The sequence below is a fragment of the Heterodontus francisci genome, chromosome 3, assembly GCF_036365525.1.
Source record: "Heterodontus francisci isolate sHetFra1 chromosome 3, sHetFra1.hap1, whole genome shotgun sequence".
Classification (NCBI taxonomy): Eukaryota; Metazoa; Chordata; class Chondrichthyes; order Heterodontiformes; family Heterodontidae; genus Heterodontus; species Heterodontus francisci.
Genome location: NC_090373.1, coordinates 154825195 through 154832313, shown reverse-complemented (window position 1 = coordinate 154832313; position 7119 = coordinate 154825195). Strand labels below are relative to the sequence as shown.

General features: G+C 48.8%; 1 pseudogene; it reads right to left on the bottom strand.

Moving 5' to 3' along the window:
• Positions 1-705: 705 nt before the first annotated feature.
• On the bottom strand, positions 706-814 carry LOC137368102 (U2 spliceosomal RNA; annotated as a pseudogene).
• Between the last annotated feature and the right edge of the window lie 6305 nt (positions 815-7119).

Here is a 7119-nt window from a genome sequence, read left to right as displayed (position 1 = left end):
GAGATGGCCTGCCGCACCGCACAAGTTGCAACACTTAGTCTGCTTACAGTCCTTGGTCTGATGGCCTTCCTCCTTGCAGTTCTTGCAAACAACCATGCTGCAGTTGGCTGCCACGTGACCAGATTTGCCACAGGTGCGGCAAACTCTGGGCTGCCCAGCGTAGACCAAGAAGCCTCGACGTCCCCCGATAGCGAAGCTGGAGGGAGGGTGGATGAGGCTCCACTGGGATCGACCTTCAAGGTCACCTTGACCTGCCGCTTGCTGGTCCAAATGCCAAAGGGGTCCTTGACATCAGCACTGCTGCCGGCCACCTCGACGTACCTGGCGAGAAAGGTGAGTACATCCACCACCGGAACATGGGGGTTGTAGAGGTGAATCGTCACCACCCGGTCCCGTTGTGACGGAAGCATGAAGAGCGGCTCCGCTGTGAGGATCGACAGTGGCGCCCGGTCCCCTTTCTCCTTGAATGCCTTCAGGAACTTGATGCATCCCGCCACGTTCCGGAACATCATGTCGAAGTATCCACTGCTGGGGAAATCCTGCAGGCAGAAGACGTCCGTCACTTGAAATCCGCAGCAATCGAAGAGAATTTTCTTGAAGGTGCGATCGACCGGTACATCTCCTTCCTTGTCCTTCACGACCACCCGAACGGTGTTGTGCACTCCCAGGCCCGAAGCTCGAAGATTGGTTATAGCCATTTTACTCAAAGCTTCCCCAGGATCAAAAGGCAATGATCATGGTCTCTTCTCAACCAAGTAAGCACTGATAAGAACAGATACTACACTTGATCTTAGCCAAAAGGCCGAGAAGCGATCAAATGCAATAGTTGCTCTCCCCTCCCAAAATACTTACCTTCAACACTTGACCTTCTCCCTCCAAACCCATGAGAGCCCACTCGCCCCCCCCCACCACATTACACTAAAAATCATAACTTCCCCTCTTCCCCAGCAAGGAAGCGCCTGCTTTCCCTGGACAGGAAAGTGAAGGCACGAGTGCCAGCTGCCGCTCAGAAGATCACGGCCTGAAGGTAAGATGGGAGTTGATTTTATTTAAATTTATTCATTTCATTAATTTAAATATGTCAATCCAGGTCCCGTCACCCAGAGGCAGGGCGGGCCACCACGGAGCCTCAACACCTCCGGGATGATCAGGCCTGGCACTCCCAGTGTCGGGCTCCATGGCGGCGGGCCACTGCCAGAACGATCTTCCGGCACCCCACCCCTCCCACCCCCGCCACGGAGCCTGACATCGGGAGCTCAGTAAAATCCCGGCTAACATTTCAGGTCTGCGACTTTCCATCAAGTTCTAAGGAAAGGTCACAAACCTGAAACACTAACTCTGTTTATCTCTCCACAGATACTACCAGACCTGTTGAATATTTCCAGCATTTTCTGTTTTTATTTCAGATTTCCAGCATTCGTAGTATTTTGCTTTTGTAACTCTTGGAGCTTGTTTATTTTCCAGATATGGAGTGCACATTCTCATCTGACGTGAAAGATGTTAGTATCAAACTGTTTAAATGAAGAAAGGGGTTTTGATGCAAGTAAGTGCTACGAGAGGAGATGATGACATATACTGTGAGATGTCAAGTTAGTGCCTCCTTCAAGCGGAGTGCATGATAGAGAGTTAATTCTATTAGTCTTCATTTCTAAGGGGGAAGTGTGTGTTTTAGTTTAGTTTAGAGATACAGCACTGAAACAGGCCCTTCGGCCCACCGAGTCTGTGCCGACCATCAACCACCCATTTATACTAATCCTACCCTAATTCCATATTCCTACCACATCCCCACCTGTCCCTATATTTCCCTACCACCCACCTATACTAGGGGCAATTTATAATGGCCAATTAACCTATCACCCTGCAAGTCTTTGACATGTGGGAGGAAACCGGAACACCCGGAGGAAACCCACGCAGACACAGGGAGAACTTGCAAACTCCACACAGGCAGTACCCAGAATTGAACCCGGGTCGCTGGAGCTGTGAGGCAGTGGTGCTAACCACTGCGCCAGGGTGGGACAGAAAGAGAGGCTGGAATTTTATACATCCCCACCACCTGGGGAGTGGGCTGGAGGTGGTGGTGGGTTGTAAAATTGAGTGGGTGGTGGATGCCATTCCTGTCGCCTTCCTACCCCTGCTGCAATTTTACGAAGGGCGACAGTGGCAAGAAATGACCCACCCACCCCAGGCCAATTAAAGCCCTTAAGTGGCCAATTAACTGCCACTTAAAGGCCTCCTCTTGCCTTTGAGTATATGGTAACCCACCTTGTGGGCTGGGTGGGCCCCCCTGATTGGGCACCCTGTGCCCCACTGGGAGACCCCCCACAGCCCAATTGCTCCCACTGAACTATGTTCCCCACACACCTCCTCTCACATCCCCCCCCCCCAACTGACCCCTCCTTGCCTTGTCAGGGCGCAGCTGATTGTGTCTGGCGATGCCCCACAAACTTACCTTTTTTCTGGTAGGAGTGACCACGGCACAGTCCTTGTGGAAACGAAGTCCCGCCTTCACATTGAGGATACCCTCCAACATATTGTGTGGCACGACCACCGTGCTAAATGGGATAGATTTTGAACAGATCTAGCAATGCAAAACTGGACATCCATGAGGCGCTGTGGGCCTTCAGTAGCAGCAGAATTGTACTCAATCACAATCTGTAACCTCATGGCCCGGCTCTACCATTACCAACAAGCCAGGAGACCAACCCTGGTTCAATGAAGAGTGCAGGAGGGCATGCCAGGAGCAGCACCAGGCATACCTCAAAATGAGGTGTCAACGTGGTGAAGCTACAACACAGGACTATCTGCATGCCAAACTGCGTAAGCAGCATGAGATAGACAGAGCTAAGCGATCCCATAACCAACGGATCAGATCTAAGCTCTGCAGTCCTGCCACATCCAGCCATGAATGGTGGTGGACAATTAAAGAACTAACTGGAGGAGGTGGCTCCACAAATATCCCCATTCTCAATGATGGGGGAGCCCAGCACATCAGTGCGAAAGATTAACCTGAAGCATTTGCAACAATCTTCAGCCATAAGTGCCGAGTTGATGATCCATCTCGGCCTCCTCCTGAAGTCCCCAGCATCACAGATGCCAGACTTCAGCCAATTCACTCTGAGTGATATCAAGAAACGACTGAAGGCACTGGATACTGCAAAAGCTATGGGCCCTGACAATATTCTGGCAATAGTACTGAAGACCTGTGCTCCAGAACTTGCCGCATCCTTGGCCAAGCTGTTACAGTGCAGCTACAACACTGGCATTGACCCTGCAATGTGGAAAATTGCCCAGGTATGTCCTGTACACAAAAAGCAGGACAAGTCCGACCCGGCCAATTACCACCCCATCAGCCTACTCTCAATCATCAGCAAAGTGATGGAACGTGTCATCAACAGTGCCATCAAGTGGCACTTTCTGAGCAACAACCTGCTCAGTGGTGCTCAGTTTGGATTCCGCCAGGGCCACTCTGCTCCTGACCTCATTACAGCCTTCGTACAAACATGGACAAAAGAGCTGAACTCAAGAGGTGAGGTGAGAGTGACTGCCCTTGACATCAAGGCAGCATTTGACCGAGTATGGCATCAAGGAGCCCCAGCAAAACTGAGGTCAATGGAAATCAGGGGGAAAATCCGTTGGCTGGAGTCATACCTAGCGCAAAGGAAGATGGTTGTGGTTGTTGGAGGTCAATCATCTGAGCTCCAGGACATCACTGCAGGAGTACCTCAGCGTAGTGTCCTAGGCCCAACCATCTTCAGTTGCTTCATCAATGAGCTTCCTTCAATCATAAGGTCAGAAGTGGGGATGTTCGCTGATGATTGCACAATGTTCAGCATTCGCAACTCCTCAGATACTGAAGCAGTCTGTGTAGAAATGCAGCAAGACCTGGACAATATCCAGGCTTGGGCTGATAAGTGGCAAGTAACATTCGCGCCACACAAATGCCAGGCAAAGACCATCTCCAACAAAAGAGAATCTAACCATCTCCCCTTGACATTCAATGGCATTACCATCGCTGAATCCCCCACTATCAACATCCTAGGGGCTACCATTGACCGAAAACTGAACTGGAGTAGCCATATAAATACCGTGGCTACAAGAGCAGGTCAGAGGCTAGGAATCCTGAGGTGAGTAACTCACCTCCTGACTCCCCAAAGCCTGTCCACAATCTACAAGGGACAAGTTAGGAGTGTGATGGAATACTCTCCACTTGCCTGGATGGGTGCAGCTCCAACAACACTCAAGAAGCTCGACACCATCCAGGACAAAGCGGCCCGCTTGATTGGCACCCCATCTACAAACATTCACTCCCTCCAGCACCGACGCACAGTGGCAGCAGTGTGTACCATCTACAAGATGCACTGCAGCAATGCACCAAGGCTCCTTCGACAGCACATTCCAAACCCGCGACCTCTGCCAACTAGAAGGACAAGGGCAGCAAATACATGGGAACACCACCACCTGCAAGATCCCCTCCAAGTCACACATTATCCTGACTTGGAACTATATTGCCGTTCCTTCACTGTCGCTGGGTCAAAATCCTGGAACTCCCTTCCTAACAGCACTGTGGGTGTACCTACCCCACATGGACTACAGCGGTTCAAGAAGGCAGCTCACCACCACCTTCTCAAGGGCAATTAGGGATGGGCAATGAATGCTGGCCTGGCCAGCGACGCCCACATCCCGTGAATGAATTAAAAAAAAACAAGAGCAGGTCAGAGGCTGGGAATCCTGAGGCGAGTAACTCACCTCCTGACTCCCCAAAGCCTGTCCGCCATCTACAAGGCACAAGTCAGGAGTGTGATGGAATACTCTCCACTTGCCTGGATGGGTGCAGCGGCAACAACACTCAAGAAGCTCGACACCATCCAGGACAAAGCAGCCTGCTTGATTGGCACCCCATCTACAAACATTCACTCCCTGCACCACTGACGCACAGTGGCAGCCGTGTGTACCATCTACAAGATGCACTGTAGCAATGCACCAAGGCTCCTTGGACAGCACCTTCCAAACCCACGACCTCTACCAACCAGAAGGACAAGGGCAGCAAATGTATGGGAACACCACCACCTGCAAGCTCCTCTCCAGGTCACACACCATCCTGACTTGGAGCTATATTGCCGTTCCTTCATTGTTGCTGGGTCAAAATCCTGGAACTCCCTTCCTAACAGCACTGTGGGTGTACCTACGCCAAATGGACTGCAGCGGTTCAAGAAGGCAGCTCACCATCACCTTCTCAAGGGCAACTAGGGATGGGCAATAAATGCTGGCCTGGCCAGCGACGCTCACATCCCATGAATGAATAAGAAATAATAAGCCATCCACTCCACTCTAGTCAAGCCTCTGAGCTTATGAAATAAATCTTTTCCCTTAAAGGAATCTTTGAGTTACTTAGTCTGCTGTGAGCTGAGGATTTTTCAACCAGACACAATACTGACAGAAGCCTGGGGCAACACGCTGGATGTTGAATCAAAGACATCCATTTCAGCTTGCTGCTGCAGTAAGACTGCCTAAAGGAAGCCATCACTAAGTGGAAGGGTCAGATTTTTGACTGCCTTCTGATCTGTACTAATCACATACGGAATCTGAAATGTCTGCTGATCTGAACATTCTGCCAGTGTGTGTTCCCGTATTCATATCTGAAGAGCTTCCTGGGTAACTATTTGCCCTATGTATATGCACTGTTTACCTGGGAAACAGGATTCTGTTCCTGGACTGAAGGAGTACCATAATCAAACTGACTTTTGGAAAGATTCCTTCTCTTTCTTTTCCAAAGTCCTTGAATAGTTTGTTGCCTCCCAGATTTATGCCACTTTTACATGCAACTCCCCTCTGATTCCTTCCAATTAAGTTATACCCTTCCCACAACACCAAAACAGCCCCAGCCAAAATCACCAATGACCAGTGATATAACCATTGAAGTTTCTGACACATCATCCCTCCCTTTGCCTCATCTTTGGCAGCTTTGTCTTCAGCTGCCAAGACCGTCGAATTCCTTCTGCCTCTCCACCGCCATCTCTTTTAAGATCCTTCCTAAACCTACTTCTTTGACCAATCTTTTGGTTATCCATCCTGATATCTCCTTCTTTGACTCAGTGTCTATTTGTTCCTTATGCCTTTGTGAATCACCTTGGGACATTTTTTCTCTATTAAAGATAGGATAAAAATCTGAATTATTGCTGCTTCTAAAAGTGTAAATGATCCACTTTGTCTGTAACTGAGACCAGAGCCCTGCCAAATCCAAAGGAAAAATGAGAAAACAAACTCTGTTGCATAATGCAGAGGGTGATCTCTGGGAGGTTGTGACCAGTGCCTTCGCAGACCAATGGGATTGAGAATGAAAATAATCTGAAGTTACTCTATATCAAATGTATAGGATAAATGTGTCACAAGGGCATCAGGATTGGCCTGATGGCCTCATTCACCCACTCCTCAGAGCCTATCCATGCAAGGACATCTCTGTTCTTCAGTTATGTTATCTTCAAGTGGTCCTTGAAGCTGCAATTGAGAGAGCAATATTTCATGTTTGATCTTGAATAAAACCTTTGACAATAAGCTCCTACCATCCAGGAGGGGAGTCGATGGTCTCTGATGTTATAGGAATTCAAAAAATACCTTTAATGACTGCGTCCTGTGCAGCAGGGTCACGAAAGAAGCTCAGACCTTGGCTGAATGTTCGAATCTGAAATGGAGAGTAGGAAGGGGAATAGTTAACATGAAAAAACAGTTTAGATATTTCCACATTCAGCCATGGATAACAGTTTCTCACAAATACTAGTAAAAGTGTTAGCTGGTGCCAGTTAGGGCCTCAAACTGAATCTAATAGACAGGGAGCAAGCGTTCCAAGTGAAGGGGCAAAACCATTGCTATGTCGAGTGCGGACAAGTGCACAATCTGCCAATTTTGGTTGTGACTCAGAAGGTTGTGAGTTAAAATTCTCCCGCTCCAAGACTTAAGCATATAACCTAAACTAGCACTTCTATGCTGTATTGGGGGTACTACATTCTCAGAGTTGCTGTTTTTTGAATGTATCTTTAAACTGAAACCCCATCTATTTAGTTAGTTTGGCATAGAAGATCCAATCCTATTATTTAATGATATGTAAGGGAGATCCACTAGTGC